The sequence below is a fragment of the Onychostruthus taczanowskii genome, unplaced genomic scaffold (assembly GCF_017590055.1).
Source record: "Onychostruthus taczanowskii isolate IOZ18803 unplaced genomic scaffold, ASM1759005v1 scaffold3, whole genome shotgun sequence".
NCBI classification, from domain to species: Eukaryota; Metazoa; Chordata; class Aves; order Passeriformes; family Passeridae; genus Onychostruthus; species Onychostruthus taczanowskii.
This window is the reverse complement of record NW_024500349.1, coordinates 19,396,709-19,412,969: the sequence shown is the minus strand read 5'-3', so window position 1 is coordinate 19,412,969 and position 16,261 is coordinate 19,396,709.

The window sequence follows — 16,261 nt, the reverse complement described above, 5'->3', positions numbered from 1 at the left end:
ATTCCCTTTTCAGACATGCACATTTTCCTATTTTGTTTGTTATGCAGCATCTCAGGGCTCAGCCCCAGCCTGGCTGGTCTGCAGGGGATTGTCCTGGTGTGTAACAATTTGCCTGATGTTGGAGGGCTCAAACTGCTCCTTGTGCTGACACAGGAGAGGTTTTGCAGCACTCCTTAGTCCCCACAGACTGGCAGGTTTGTGCATAAAAAACCTGTAAAACCAGGAATGTTCTGACTTCTAGTCTAGGAAGTTGATCTGCATTTTGTAAAGCTCCATCAAGAAACCAGGAATACCCCACCCCTGCCAATCCAGCAACAAAGGGGCAAAGAACCAAACAAATGCAAATATGGAAATTCAGTAACATTGAAAACAGCTGGTTTGACTTACAGTGCCCAGAATGTGCCAAGTGCAGAATCTGATGTACAGACCAAAAATACTCAGCTGTTAGGTTTGGAAAACCCAAGCTTCCAGCAGGAACAACTCAAATTTGAAGGAGACACCATATTTAAATGGAGTTACAAATTATCAAAGACTTTCTGTTATATCACTAAAAGTATGAATTTCACCAAGAACTGGAGGGGTATCCAAAGCAATGGGCAGAGTCTGGTGTGGTGTGGGCACATTGGTCAAAACTCCTCTGCAGGCACAGACTGCTGGTGCCACAGGTCCCTCTGTGCTTGCCCTAAATGATGGTGTAATCCATTCTGGAGGTGACAAAATTACAAGTAACTGACAAAACAAAATTGCAAAGAAAAGATGGAAGTCCATGAGACTCAAATGCTTCCTGAGTGTACAGAGTAACAAGGGAGGTTTTCTGTTCCACAAATATAAAAGGGTGCCAAACTAAAACTGGATAACATTTTCAAAGAACTAAAGAAGTTCAACTGATTCTACACTGCTCCTGTTAACAATTTTGTCCCTAAATTCAACAGTAATTTCCATGTGGTGATTTCCATGAGACTGACAGTTTGCTTCTAAACTGCTTCCCTTGTAAAAAGCTGAAGAAGCCATTATTGACTCTTGAATCCTTTGCTGAGTGTTTCAGAGGGCACACACATCTCTCTGTATCACAGACCACATTATTTAGGCCTATGGACTCACTTTTTTTAATCTCTAACTTAAAGGGCTGTGAAAAATCTCTGTCTTCCAAGAGGTGTATCCTTCACCCTTAGGAACTTCTAAATAACTTTTAAAAGGCTACACAAAACATCAGAAGGGGCTGCATCTTCCATGTATTAGTTTATGTGAAGAGGAGCTTTCTTTATGATGTTTCCCAGCTTCTTTCTAGCTCTGTTATCTGTAATTACTTTCAAATACACCCCAATCATCACCCTGTACTGAAAGGAACTGTCTCTTACTCTCACCTATGCAGGCCTGTGCCGCTGGCATAACAATGTCAGATGTATTTCTGAAATCTAAAATGAGTAAGGTTTAAAAGATTTTCCCACCTGTATTGTCCCTGCTTCCATGGCAGTCTGGCAGGACTCCTGTTGCTGTGGCAGGACAATTTAATGCTGGTTGTTGTTTTTTAAACAGCAGAAAGTGTGTGAGTTCCTTGTGGCACCTGTGTAGATAAAGCTGTGTTCAAGCCATTGATTTGACTTTGACACTCCACAACATAAGAATTAAAGAGCTGGATTTCTGTCCTCTGAGTCTGTCTCCCTTTCTGCCTCACTAAGCATTCATTATTGTGATCTTGACACTCTGTTCTGCCCTTCTTCTTCTCTTTCCTCCTGCCCAGTCCCCACTGTCACTCCCAGTGGCTGGGGAGTCTTTCCATTAAAGCAATCCTGTTCATCTCCCAATAAAGGGCCATCAGCCAACTCATTCTGGGCCTGAATTCATCTCATAAATATTGGTACAGGCTTAAATAAATGCAGTCCTTCATTTAATGTACTAGATTTCAATGGAATTACATGGGGAATTAATTTGCCTCTGTTTGTAGTCTGAAAAACAATAAAATAGGGAAATGCTGAGAGTCCATGGCTCAGCTTTCCCAACTGGATGAAGGATGGTTCTGCTCATTAACCAGGACAGGAGCAGATTCCTGATGCTCATGCCTTTTCTGTACAAACACAATATTTTAGGCCTTACTGATCCTAGGCCAGGAGGATCTCTAGGTGACAGCTGCCCTGACATCAGCCTGTGGACCTGTCTGCAATGTCACGTATTTCAGTACGTGTCTGTAATTCCTGCTACATGTGACAACACTTATTTTGGGATGTTTCTGTCTTTGGATGATAAAAAGAGTTTTCATTTGGGTAGCTGTTTACAAAGAGGTGCCAGCAGCAGCTCCAGGGGTCGATGTGACAAGGTCCAGCAGAGTGTGAACCTGGCCTGGCGTGTGCAGCACTTGTTCACTCCCTGGGCCTTGTGACTTGCTGTGTACCTGAGCAAAAAGCTGAATATCAGGATATTCCAGTACAACTGGATGGGAAGTCACACAGGTAAAGGACTGGTGATGACCTTTTCAGCTAAAACTTCATACCTTTTTTTTATTCCATTTGTTCATCTCCCATCTTTTCTGCCTGCATATTATACACTGCTCTGTTTCTTTACCATCGTTCCCCCCGTTGCTCTGTGCCTTTTCCTTCCCAGATGAAACATCCCTCTTTTTTCCATTGACTGCCCTTTGTAGGTTCTCTCCACATAACTCATAATTCCTCTCCCTCACCTCCCCCACTCATCCCAACATCTTGGGCAGGAGTGATTGAAGGCATGGAGTCTGAAAGAGCAAACCAGTCTCTAGAGAGAGAAACACTGCAGATCATTATCCTCCTCACTCTGTTAATGGAGAAACAGAAAATATGTGAAGTCAGCTGATAACATAATACATGTGTGGATGAAAGTTCTTTTGCTGCAAGTGATATCAGAAATATAAGGTACCTGCAGGTATTTGATCTAAGCAAAGTCTTCCTTGGCTCTCAGTATTCCCATTCTAGGTCCATGTATAGCTGATGTCTGTAGGAACACACTGGAAATCCGGATCTGTACATTAATTAAATGAGTGAGGTTTCAGCATGGAAGGTGCAGGAAAGCATTTTTTATCTCTTCCAGAGTGGTCAGCACAAAAACTCCAGTAGTTTTCATGGTTATTGATACCATGATAAAACTGATCTGCCCAAGAGCCTTTTCCTGACTCTTCATGGATCAGTTAGGTCAGTCCTCACAGTGCTTGAACTGTAGTGTTACCATTGCAAATAATTTTCTAACTGCTCTCTGAAAATAGAAGAAAAATAAGAATACAATAGTTGAGACCCCTTATAAAATCTTCCTGGAGGAGTCCAAGGATACTCACCAGTGGTCTCAATGGAGCTTTCACACATCCTTGAAAGGAATTCATTAAGCTGGAAAAGCTGGCTAGAAACCAGTCTTCCTATAATGTCTTCCATAATTTGCTCCAAGGGACACATTTATAGTCACTCAGCCTTTTTTATAGATCTTGTGCAAGATGAAGGGCTGGGTCACAATTGCAAGGCTTTAATGAATAGATGTTTGTTACATGCCACAACCCAAATAATTTTTCAAGCATCTCAGCACTGCTCAGTCTTTTCAGTCTGGACTTCCCCAAGGATATGGGACAGGATGATAGCTGCAGCCTCTGGAATCACAGGGAGATAGTGCCTGGTTTTGTTTCCTCTTCCACACTGACCCATTGAGGTGCAGAGAGAAAGCACCCAGCAACTGCAATTTCTACTCTTGGTTTTGTTTCCTGAAGAATTGAAGATTTCAGTTATTTCTTTTTATTCATATGAATTTCTCTTTATACAAGGCTTATAGGAAAACAGATTACAATAGGGAGGTTCCTCCAATTAACAAAACTTCACAGACATTTTAAATATCTATCATTCATGGCCACATCTCAGGATAACATTCTGCTTTTCAAGGAGCCCCGAGGTCTTCTTCATGAACTCTGTTTCATTTTATAAGAATTGTCTGTTATTTCCATTCCACCAAATGCTGCAATTTTTGGGTGTGAAGTTCACTGGAGTTTTAGAATAGGGTGACCTTTGATTACCAAATACAAATTTAGTCAGAAACTTCTTATCTGAAGGAAGCCCATATTAAGAGCTTCCTAATTGTACTTATCTTTCTGAGAAAATAGAGCACTTGGACACTGGACTTTTTTGCTGGATATTTTCCACCTGGCCACAAACACTGGAAGTCATGTCTTAGCATGGTAAACCAAATTGGTGTTGCACAAAGAAACACTGAATTCATTTGTATATTGCACCAGAGCCAGCCTTGAGTCACCATATTGATATACAAAGGATCAGATAGTAAACTTTTTATTAGCAGCCAGGAATTTCTTTTGAAAATTATTCTTTTTTTGACATGCCTACATATGGCCTGAAGGATGCTGGTACTGTTCTCCTTCTATCAAAATAGGATATAATGTGTGACTGTGTTCTAGAAAAGTGTTACCTTTTTTAACAGATTTATAATTTTTTAATGTCAGACCACCACAGAGTTTTCAAGCAATAGCTGCTGGCCAAAACTACATTAGGAAAGTGCATGTTCTGCTCCATTTCCCTCAAGGAGGGGGAGGTAAACATGGGCAATCTAGACTGGGAGGGCCAGAGCAGAGGTAAGGAGGCAGCCAGCTCCCCTGGCTCCTGCTGTGCTCTTCCTGGGGCTGCTGCTGGATTGATCTGTGGCAGCTTCAAAGAAACATAACAGAACCTTTCCTGGAACTCACAATCCCTTGTTTTCATGCCTGTATTCATATTTAAGAAAAAAAGTTAACTTACTGAAGAGCAGTAGCAGTGCCTCAGCTCTCCAGGGCAGCTCTATGCAGACAGACAGACTGACAGACAGAGGCTTCTCCTGCCCCAGCCTCTCAGCAGCAGTGCTGGCGTGGGCACTGAGCCCCGTGGCTCCTGCACAGGAGCACATTGGAGTAGGGGCAGGGTGAGCCCACATCTGTCTGCACCTCTCTGTGCTGACAGAGTTAAAATTGGGGTGGAAAAAGAAAAGAGGAGCCAACCTCTGGGAGCACCTCTGAGCCCACCTGGGGCTGGGGCAGCCACACAGGGCTGGGGCTGCTGGGCTGGATCTGCCAGAGACAGGGAGAGGCTCTGGAGCTGCTTCCACACTGCCTAAAGGAACCCAGCAGGGACAACAGCTCTTGCAGAGTTTCTGCAGGCAGCCCATACACCCATTTCTTCCAAAAATGTCAATACAGAAGTAACAATACAAAATACCAAAGGAGGGATATTGTATTCTGCTGGATCTCAGCTACTCCGAGAAATGGGAGGCACAGTGGGATTTTTTGCCTCCTAAAGGGAAGATGGAGACAATATTTGTGGTGGAGGGGAAACAATATTTATGGTGAATTAGCACTGCTGACAGACTACCTGGTACACAGGGCTGGTGGAGGCTGTTCTTTCCATCTGCAGGGGAAAGCAGTGCACTGTAAAGCTCAGTGGCATTTTGAAATACTTGTAAGATCTGTGCAGCACAACCTGAAACTATTATTAACCAGTTAGTCACAGCACTGCTAATTGCAAGTCACCTCAGACCAGGGAAGGAACTGAGCTCAGAACAACGACCACCTACTTTAGGCCACCATTAGTCATTGCTGAAATTAAGTGTCTTGACTCCAGCAGGATGAGCCAGGTCACCTTGGTTGGTTATTTGGGCTTCGCATGCAGAGAGTGAGTCAAAAAACCAATCTGCTTTTCTAGAGAAATGAAGTGTTGGGGGGATGTAGACAGTGCTAAATGCTGTGTTTTGCCTTCACTCCCCTCCCTGAACTCCCAGCCCTCCTCTCAGGGCTGCCCTGGATCCTTTGGGGATCTTGGCCCTGGAGGAACTTCTGTTGTTCTGTTCTAAACTGATCTGGGCCCACTCTTTATTGAGAAACAGTCAGTGGCACAGGGCTGAGCAAAGCCTGTAGTGCCCTTTTGCTGCTTCCTGTGGGGTGCCCAAGCTGCTGTGAAAGAGATGGGCAGAGATTTCACCTCATCACTGTGTTTCTGTTAGCATTTGTCAGTGTTTTCTGAGAGTGCCCTTCCAGTGATCTTTCCAACTCTGTGTAGGAACTGGCCAAAATTTGGGTTGCAGGAGGGTTTTGGTGGGAAACTGACCAGGGCCCCTCGGGGATCAGGAAATGATGGTGGTTAGGCTGTGCTCTCTTTGGTACTTCTGGAACTAAGGTCTCTAAATTCTGTCCAAATCCAGATGTTAAGGAGCAGGGATAAACTCTAAAAAAAAAGCCCTCAGTATATAAACTGCTCCTGCCCACAGACAGCCACATTGTTTGTGTCTGTGGCAGAAGGAAGCAGGGTCAGGTGTTTCTTTTGTGCTCAGTGAAATGGTATCTGTGAGCCCGAGGAGCTGGAAGGGATATCTGAGGTCACTGAGTTCAGCCCTTCACTACTGCAGACAAACATGATGTAATCCCTTTCATTACATGGGCAAACTTCCATTCTAAAAGTAGTTTTGCTTGTTTTCCTTTTTTTTTTTTTCTCCCCTTGCTTTGCCCTCCTGCCCTCCTGCAGTGAAGTTATGCCCAACCTTACTTTTAGTTTTTGAGCTTGTGTTTATTCCCAGCTAGTTTTCCTGTTATACTCTTATGTCTAGCCCATGTCTCCACATTTTTGGTATTTCTGGTGAGTGGAAATGGAAGATGATGAAACCCACAGGAAGAGAGTTCAGTATTTGTGCTTGTTAACTACTCAGCCCTCTAGTGCTTGATTAGACAATTTTGAGATACAGGCAAATGATAATTACATTGGTCACAATACATTTAACTGAACATCTGAAGTATCCATTAAAAAGAAAACCCTTCTAGAACAAGAACTTTTATTTTATTAAACGATTTAGAATTTAGTCATATGGCTCTTAAAGATACTTATAGCTGAATTATAAAGTAGTTTATTTCACTTAGTGTCACTTTACATTTTACCAGTTGGAAGATCTGCAAAGTGTTTCACAAGGCAGAGATAAGTCCCCTGGAGCCTTCTGATTCCATCTGAAAAACCTGAGCTCCTTTGCTCTCCCTTTGTTTTAGCACATTCCAGCCACCAGTAATCCCAGTCAGCCAGAGCCCCCACCAGCAATCTGGCATCTCTTTGCTCTTCATCTCTGTCACATTGGGCTTAGGAGATGGTTTGAAGCCAGTTTTGTAATGGAGGTAGAACAGAAAAGCAAAGGCTTGAGAGCAAAATGATGAGGGTAGAAAAATGTTCTTTAAGCGTGTGCAGGTGACTGTGGTCAAAAGGAAGTGTGAACATTTGCTGGCTTGCCCAGCACAACAGAACACTGCAAGCCACCTTCCCTTGCGATACATTCAAGGCAATTTTATTCTGAATTTCCTTCCAAGTAAAATTTTAAATTTTTTTTCTGATCAATTTAACACATTGGTCCCTGGGACATTCTGCTCAATGCCTGTAGGGCTGCTTCTTCCTCCTATCCCTGCTCAAAGCTTGGCTCTCCCCATCAGCTACAAAATAAAAGAATTTGGATGGGTGTAATCAGCATGATGGATATTGATTCACAATGACACAGGATCAGTTGGATTTGTATCCATGCACTACCAACATCTACTGATTCACGGTCACATGAAGCCAATTTGAATTTATATATCTGCATCATCAGCACTGCATGTCTTGGTTCACAAACACAGAACAAATTTCCAAATACATCCATAACCCCAAGTGGCACATGGCCATATGGATGTCTTGACTCCATTTGGATATCTCAGCTCCATTTGGATGTCTCAGCTCACAGTTTTTACAGAGTGGGCTCCTCTTTAGGTCATCTCCTTGAGTGGTTACACAGGTACACACAGACCTGGCTGCGCCCACTGCCTTTAAGACCATTTTCCCTCTGTGAGCTCTGGCTGGCAGTGCTCCAGGCCAGCTCAGATGTGCTGGGAAGAGACCTTGTGGGAGGAGCTGGGAGAAGTCCCACTGGCAGCTGAGCCCTTCTCTCCAGAGCTGATCTCCAGCTCCCACCCCGAGTCTGTGCCCGAGTGATGCTGCAGCTACATCTGAGCCTGGCCTCATCCCTCACTGAGCCTCACCTTGCTGGTCTTGGAGCAGCCTCATCCCACATCCACGGTGCTCCCTGACCCTGTGCACAGTGTGGTTCATGTGCCTGAAGCCCAGAGAAGTGCTCCCCTTGCCTTTTTTGGGGCAGGGAAGGCACAGACACATCTCCCTTGCATTCAAGATGAGCAGTACTGGGCCCTGTTCCTGTGCAGGCACCTGAGTGCTGTGGTCATGTATCTTTCTATAAATAATTACTTCACTTCATCACTTGCAGCCTCTTTTCATCACCTCCTTTCCCTCAGACTGATGGCTGTTTAGGGATGGAAGGTTTTTTTCCTCTCTAGCTGGAACAAGGCCATTCAATGGAGTGAGCAGCAGGAGGTACTGAAAGAGAGATACTGTTAGCACTGTTTCCACATGCCCAAAGAGTGATCTTTATGCAGCTGAGACTACAAGGGATATCCCTTAAAATAAAGGCCAGCTTATTACCCATCTTCTCCAACTCCTGTGGAACTAAATATCCTGAAGTTGAGAGAAGCTGCTGCACAAAGCGTCTTTATAGCTCTCAGTGTGCCTTCTTTGCTGGCTCCAGCTGCCCCTACACTGTTTTTCCTCAGTCTTTTCTTCAATATTTTTTCCAGTTGACTTAGTTATTACAGTACATGGACCAGACTGAGGAAAATACACTGAAGGTTGGAGCTGGCAGAGCAGGGAGAGCTGCGAGGGAAGTGCCTTTGCCATGCCATGACATCACCCGTGCGTTAATTGGTGGCATTCCCGCGGATGGGAGGCACTGCCCGGTGTCCTTGGGCTCACTTCCGTGATACAGAACAGAGACAGTGCCTGTCTCCTGCCAGCCTCTTTCATTGCCAGCCTTCTGGCAAAGCTTAGGACATTTATAAAAACAGTACAGTACTTTATTTAGCCTCTAGTGAGAAAAAGTCACTTCACAGCTCCAGTTTAGGCACAAGGCACTAACAAGCAGATTAAAAAAAAATATATATATATCCTTTACATAAAAACATTTCAAATGAATACATGAAAGTTGATTTGTATTCCAGATGACCTCTCAAACCAGGAGATTGAGCTGTGCCTTTTATCTCCAGAGAAATGGGTTCAAATCCTGATTAGCCCATAGAGGAAATTCCATTTAATGGTGTAATTTTGGTGGGCTGAAAAGCTGTTCCCTGCCTAGAACCACCATCTATTATGGCGTGATTGGCAGTCTGTGTTCAAGACAGAACAAGAACTTCACCTCATCTCTACTCTTATTACTTCAGCCTGCCATGAGCTTGCAGTTCCCAACCCTCAGCTCCCACAGAGCCTGAGAAAAGAGGGGATTTGTGGCATGAACAGAGTCCCCACAGCTGTGTCCAGGCAGGGCAGAGCCTGCCTGCGGCTACTGGGGGCCATGGTGGGGCCAGGAGAATGGAGAGGTGGCACAGGGGAGCCTGAGAAAACAAGGAAGCTGTTGGAGAGAAGTCTCAATGCAAGGAGATGGAAAGTGGGAGAGACTAGGAAAAAAATGAATGAATATGGACAGGGAAAGGATGCATGGGATAAGCAAAGGGTGGGATGAAGGTATGTCCAAAGCAGAATGGGTGTAACTCTGTTTAAACAGCAGAAGGAAATGTCAGCTGTGAGAGGGAGTCACACAGGGTCACAATGTCACCAAATGTTCTCACTGTGGCTGGTGGTCCTGGTGTAGAAATGCCCTTAGACCCCACAGGATTGTTGTTTCCCCAAGTCTTCATTCTTCAGAGCACAAACCACTGTTTTGCAGGAGAGCAGAAAATCTGCAAGACAGATCAGCAGCCATCTCAGGCCTGCATCATATCTTTGCAGAAGCCACAGATTAAGCAAAGAAGGGCTCACCTTCAGTCTTATCAGTGCAGTATTTCCATATTGTCTGGCTGTATTTCTCCTGTCAGTGGGAAAAGCCCATATGGGGTCCTGCCAGGTGTTCTCTGTAGGCAGAGCAAGCGGAGGAAGGCAACAGGAATTTTCACGAGGACACTGGTGAGCCTTGTGACCCTGTTCAGTGAAGGGCTGTGAGCAGACATAAAACTTTGTCACTTTGAGGTGCTGGATGAGGAGTGTAGGTGATGGCTATGAAAGCATTGCTGCCACACCAGGACAGCTTTTCAGCCAGACCTCAATGTTCTCCTCTCTGTCCTTTTCATAACCCCTTGGGTGTGAGAACAAGGGATGTGTCACAAGAGAACTGTTTGTGGTGGTCTTACTCAGGACAGCAAAATGTGAGTTTAGAAGGGTAATGATAATGAGGAAAAATGTTATAAAGTCAGCCTGATGATGAAGTGCAAGCTACAGCACTCTGGGAGGAGAAATCCAAAAGAGGATTTCCCAGCTGGGCAGCAGCATCAGGAGGGACTGAGCGTGCAGAGGGGACAAAAGGCTGAGGGTAAGGACAATATCAGGTTTCCTTTCCTGGCTGCAGTTCCTCCAGCTGTGAAAGCTGCTGTCCATTACCCTGTTGCTCATCATCTCCTCCCACCTCAGGTTTCAGCTTTTTCATACCTGTTTATCCTCAGCTTCACCTGGTCCTGCTGACCTGGTGATCAGGAAGGCCCTGTTGTTTGAATTATTGCCTCTAACCTGGGCTGTTCACCCCGATTGTGCTCGGAGCAATCCCCCGGCAGTTACGCTGCTGACCTGGGAGGGGGAGAGCCTGCAGCTGGGGGGTGGTGATAAGCAGCTGGAGTGGGTGAAAAGAAATAAACTTTTCACCCAGCTCAGCTGCAGGCAGAACAGGATGTGAGGCTGCAACCTAAGACATAGGAGATAATTATTCTACTCCACTTGGCACCGGTGAGCCCTCAGCTGGAATAAAGTGTCCAGTTTTGGGTACTGTGCTGTAAAGAAAAATGTAGACAAACTGGAGAGAGTCCAGGAGAGAGACACTGGAAATATCAGAGGCATAGAAGGAACAACCTAGGAGGAAATGTTGAAAGGATTGTTTGTTTAGTCTGGGAACAGCAGAGTCTAAAGAAGAGCTGTGATAAAAATCTTGCAATATTTTAAAGTTTATTGTAAGGAGGATGGTGATAAATCTTTCCCCATGCTTGCTGGGGGATAGGGAAAGAAGGAACTAGCTTTATTTGCAGATAATAAAATTTAAGTTTGACATTAGGAAAAACTATCTAGATAAGAGGGTGATGCTGTAAAACCAGGCAGGGAGTGCATGGATCTTGTTAAAATTCAGAAGGGTGTTTTATTTTAATAATGAGCATCGAAAGAATAAAGATGTTTCTTGTTTAAATAACTCTTCTGGGCTAATGCCTGGGACTGGGTTTCCACATGCTGAGAGTCCAACCATGTGGATGCACTTGCAAGGAACAGCTCTTGGCCTGCAAGCTCCAGGGGAGACTCTCCTTTGTGAGCAGTGTATGCAAGCCCCAGCAGCCTGTGACTGATCTCTTTTTCTACATATTCCTGCAATACAAATATAAGCCCTCATGGAATATAAGGATCTGTATAAAATTTTACAGATGCAGGAATAACCTTTCTCTTACGATCCCATTACTGGCCCCACTATATTTCTTCCTTGCAGGTTCATATGCTATATCTCTAATCCCTTGTTTGTAGATTTGGTATGTGCACACAGCCAGAGATATATCCCTGATTGCTGTTAATCCTTTGAGTGTTTTTACATTATACAGCATATGTCCAGGGAAAGTTCTGTCTTGTGCTTTAATGATACTCCCTGATCCTCCAGCGACACTCCTGGAAACAGAAAATCACACCAGCCTGTTTCTATCCCAGGGAGTTCTCAGGCTGTGAATTGGGTTTTATTCCACATCACAGAAACAAAGAACCACTGAATATTTTCAGAAGTCCAGTCTGATGTGTTTGGAAACCTAGAAAAGAAGTGGAAGGTTGGTCTAGAGGCTGGATGTGGAGGAAGGAAGTAAGCACACAGAGGCCCCACACCACATCTTTGGGCTTGCCTATGACCATGCAGGGGTCAAAATCCATGGCTGGAGCTGGTAAATTTTTTTTTTTTGAGGCCTATGATAGATTTTGTTTTTCTCATGAAGTAAACACTACCAGAGAGCAAATATATTTGCTGTTTTGGGGGTGGTGAGGCTCTGGAACAGGTTGCCCAAAGAAATTGTTGATGCCCCATTTCTGGAAGTGTTCATGGCCAGGCTGGATGAGGCTTGGAGCACCTAGAAGCTCCCATGGCAGGAGAATTGGAATGAAGTGATCTTTCAGGCTCCTCCCAATCCAAACCTTTCTATGGTTCTATGATTCTAATATTAATTCGTTTGGATTTTAAGTGTAACTTCAGGAATGAGTGCTTTCTGCACCAGGGTTTAGTTGAAAATCTGTCAGACGTGTTTTACTTTAAATTTCCAGTATAAGTGCATAACCTTCATTGCACCTTGAGGTAATTTATCTGTAAATGAACACTAATCAAGAAACCTGAAGTCATGCGGGATGCTTCTAATATTTTGAAGATAAGTAATATTAAGCCTAAATCACATTTAAAGAGGATATTAATTGAAGTAGTAGAGCAGGACAAATCAGTAAAACAGAACAGCCAGTCAAACTGGGTTATAGTTGCATTGCTCTCCACAAAAGCACAAAGTACCCATGGGGTATTAATTACAATATTAATTAATATTTTTTACAGTTCTTTGCAGAAGATAGGTGTCTACAGCATGTGTTGTGCAGAACCAAGAAGTGGTCAGGCTTGCCTATTAAAATAAAAGTGGGAAATTAAATTAAATTAAATTAAACTGGGAAAGGAAACCAGACGTCAGAACCTCCTCTGCTGGGGGGTTGCTGGTTCACAGGAGAGCTCCTGGAGATGCTTTGAGCCCACAGCTCCTAAACCCTAGCAGTTCCGCAGGGGATTAGGATAACTCTGTGTTCCCAGGTCTTCATGTCAGAGCTGCAGCATCATGAAAGTTTTACTGGGATAGAAAGAGAAGACAGGAAAGTGTTCACAGAATCACAGAATAATGAGGTTGGAAGAGACCTTTAAGATCATTGAATCCAACAGGAGGAGGAGGAAGGAAAGGAGAGGAGAGGAGCGGAGAGGAGAGGAGAGGAGAGGAGAGGACTCATCATCCTTGATGTAGATATTGAACAGCTGGACTTCAAAGACTGTGTTAATCATCCTAGGCTCCATGTAAAATCAGTGGAGAGGAAAAGGAGCTCAAGGTATTTGTCTCAGGACAAGAAATGCCTGATTCCCAGGTACCTATAGGAGACATGTAGGTACCTGGATAGTGCTGAAGTTAGCTGAAGTGACCTTGCATGGCGTATTGGCTATGGCACTCTCCTGGGAGGAGAGATCCTGAGCTCTGACCTCTGCTTCAGGGACTTCTGATGGAGTTTGTGCAGATGACAGGTCACAGGGACACAAGCATTAGTGAATGCAGAGTGTCCCTTCTTCCTCCAGTCAAGTGCATTATCCCAGGGGCTGAGTGCATTATCCCAGGGGCTGAGGTATCCTGAGGAAAGTGGGAGGTGCATGTTTGAATGCCCTTTTACAGGAGAAGGAACTTGGTTCACATGCTTTTCACCATTAAATAACTGACAGTGGGAACCACGTCCTGCACAGCCCCTGCTCTGCGAGGCAGCAGGGCTGCTGTTTCCTTCTGGGAGGAGGAAGGCCTCCCATGACCCAGCAGCCTGGACAGACTGGTTGTTTCAGGGGGTTTGGGCTGAAGAGCAATTTCAGAGCCCTGATGGACTTGGAAATGAGCTGGATGCTGGCTGGTCAGGCCTGAGGCTCTACCCAGGGAGGAGCACGAGACATCACAGTTAAAAAGACTGGCTCTTCACTCTCCACACCTGACATCTGGGCAGAGCACACCTGAATCTCTTCCAGGAGTATCAAACCCAGCTCCTGTTGGCTTCCCCTGGGTTTCTGGCAGCCCTTGGATGATCCATGGTGCGTCACAGGGGTGAGGAACTAGCTGAAGGGCTCTAGGTGACAGCTGCTCCAGGGCACTGCTGGTTTTCCCAAACCTTGCAGCACACCCCAGTAAAAGCCTTGCAGGCAGAAGGCTGTGCTGCAGACCAGTGGGACGGAGAGCAGGAGAAGGAATGACACAACACATTACATCCAGGGAAAAGGATTCTGCATCAGGGATTATGTAACTTTTGACATGTCCTACATATGAGGATCCAGTACCGGGGAGCTCACACTGTGCCCTGCCACGTTAGCAGGCTCACTTTAGACAGCCACTGTTAAATGACATTCCTGTCCTGTCAGAGCTTCTCCAATTTCATGTCTCCCACATCCTTCTGGGGCAGCTCCTCAGCTCCCTTGTGCTGCGTGGCACTGGGCTGGAGCTGCACGCTGCACGTGCCTGTGCCCAGCCAGAGCCAGGGAAGCTGCTCTTCTCTCCTGCCTCAGCTCCCTGCAGAAGGATGGATCTCATGGATGAGCCCTTCACCCCACTGCAGGCCAGCACCCAACAGGACGTGGTTTGCATTTAACTGCACCTCAGGAGTAGGAATCCTCGTTTGGGAAGCAAAATCCTTTGGCACTGTTACCAGACCAAACCCATCCCTGCTGGCTTGACGGCCCCTGATGGCTTTTCCACATTTCACATGGGACTGAGCTCTTAAATGCATTTTACAAACTTGACCAACTCCCTCCAATGTCTGCTGGGTTTCATTTTCTCACTGATATTTTGCTTACTCCAAATGAACTCCACACCTTGGTTTTTGTCTTTTTTTTTTCATTAGTTCTTTTTTTTTTTCTTTCAGCAGAGAAAATAGGCAAGTGAAAGTGCATCACATGTACAGTCTGGGAAGAGCACAGAGACAGCCAGGCAGCCATTGCAGGGGTTTGGCACCTTGCTCAGGAATGAGCACATGCAGGTAGAATGTTATTCTGCTGCTCCTGCTGAGCACTCAGCAGCTCAGTCTCTGCTGAATCCCAAAGTCGAGCAAAAAGCAGCTGGTTAAGGTGGAATTTGAAAATCAGTCATAAGATAAACAGGTTGCAACATTAAGCACTCTCCAAGGGAAAAGCAGTGTGCAGCATATGTTCTTACTTCGGAAGATATTTAAAAAAAATAAAACCTTTAATGGACTCTTCACTGGCTTATGGTAGTGGAGCTGTTAATTAATTAAATAACTATATGTGAATGGCATCCATTGGGAAAGAGCCTCACAGCTTCCAGATGCCAGTTATTGGCCCCATTACGGACCTAAAACTATTACCGTAAATCATTACATGCTCCAAGATGAACTGGCACACGATTGCTGTGAGGAAGGATGAAGCTATTCTCACTTGTGCCATTTTTTGCCAGTTTTTATCTAGTGAGATTAATTAGTACTTTTAGAAGTGCAAGTCAGAGCTATAAAATATTAAAGGATATTCCATCAATGGAGTGGAGACCTGCTTAAGCAAGGCTTTTAAAACTTTTGGATGTTCACGGGTAGATGAGAGTTGGAAGAGATAATGAACAACATCTGATTTTGATTTTTTTTTTTTAAGAAAGGTCAGATTTATAGCTAGTGGGACTGCATGAAGCCTCCTTTGTGTGCTACGGGAATACTCAGAGGAGGACATTAAAGTTTATCACTGAAGTTCAGGTGCCAGGTAAGCAAACAGTTTCTCAGGCCAAAACCAATCATTTAAGGCAGTTATTCCAAACAGAAATCAACCAGAAAGTATTAAATAACCTTTTAGCCTGGATCCCCTGCTGGGAGGGGAACATTTTCTGACATTGGATGGTAGCCTAGAATCTATGATCTGGCCTAGAAATGGCTTTTTTTTTTCCTTCTTTTTTAATTAATAAGCTATAAATTTTCACTCCAAATGACCACTGTGGAGCTTTCTGTCTTTTTAGGCTGTGAGAGGGAAAACCACTGAGTCACCTACATCATCGCTTGCCCAGACAGAGCGTCCTTTGAAAATCCTCTTGCCTGCTCTGTCTGTTTTGAAGCCCAAAAGCTGAGTACTGAAGAGGCACTCCAGGGACTGTTTATACAGTTTACCCAATAATTAGTTCTTAGAGACATTAATTCATGGATAGACACTTCCTCTGAGAAATTATTCCACAGCTGAAATTCCTCCCACAGCTGGATGAGGCAGGCTGAGCACATGGGGCTGGAGATTTTGCAGTCCAACAGCCAGAGCTGGGGAGGAGCAGTGCTGAGGGATCTGCTGCTGACACTGTCCTTTTGCTCCAAGCCCCACTCTGAACCACGTGCGAAATCTCTCGCCTGAACCTGAGTTCAAGCAGGGTTCAACTGGGGCCAGAGGGGCCAGG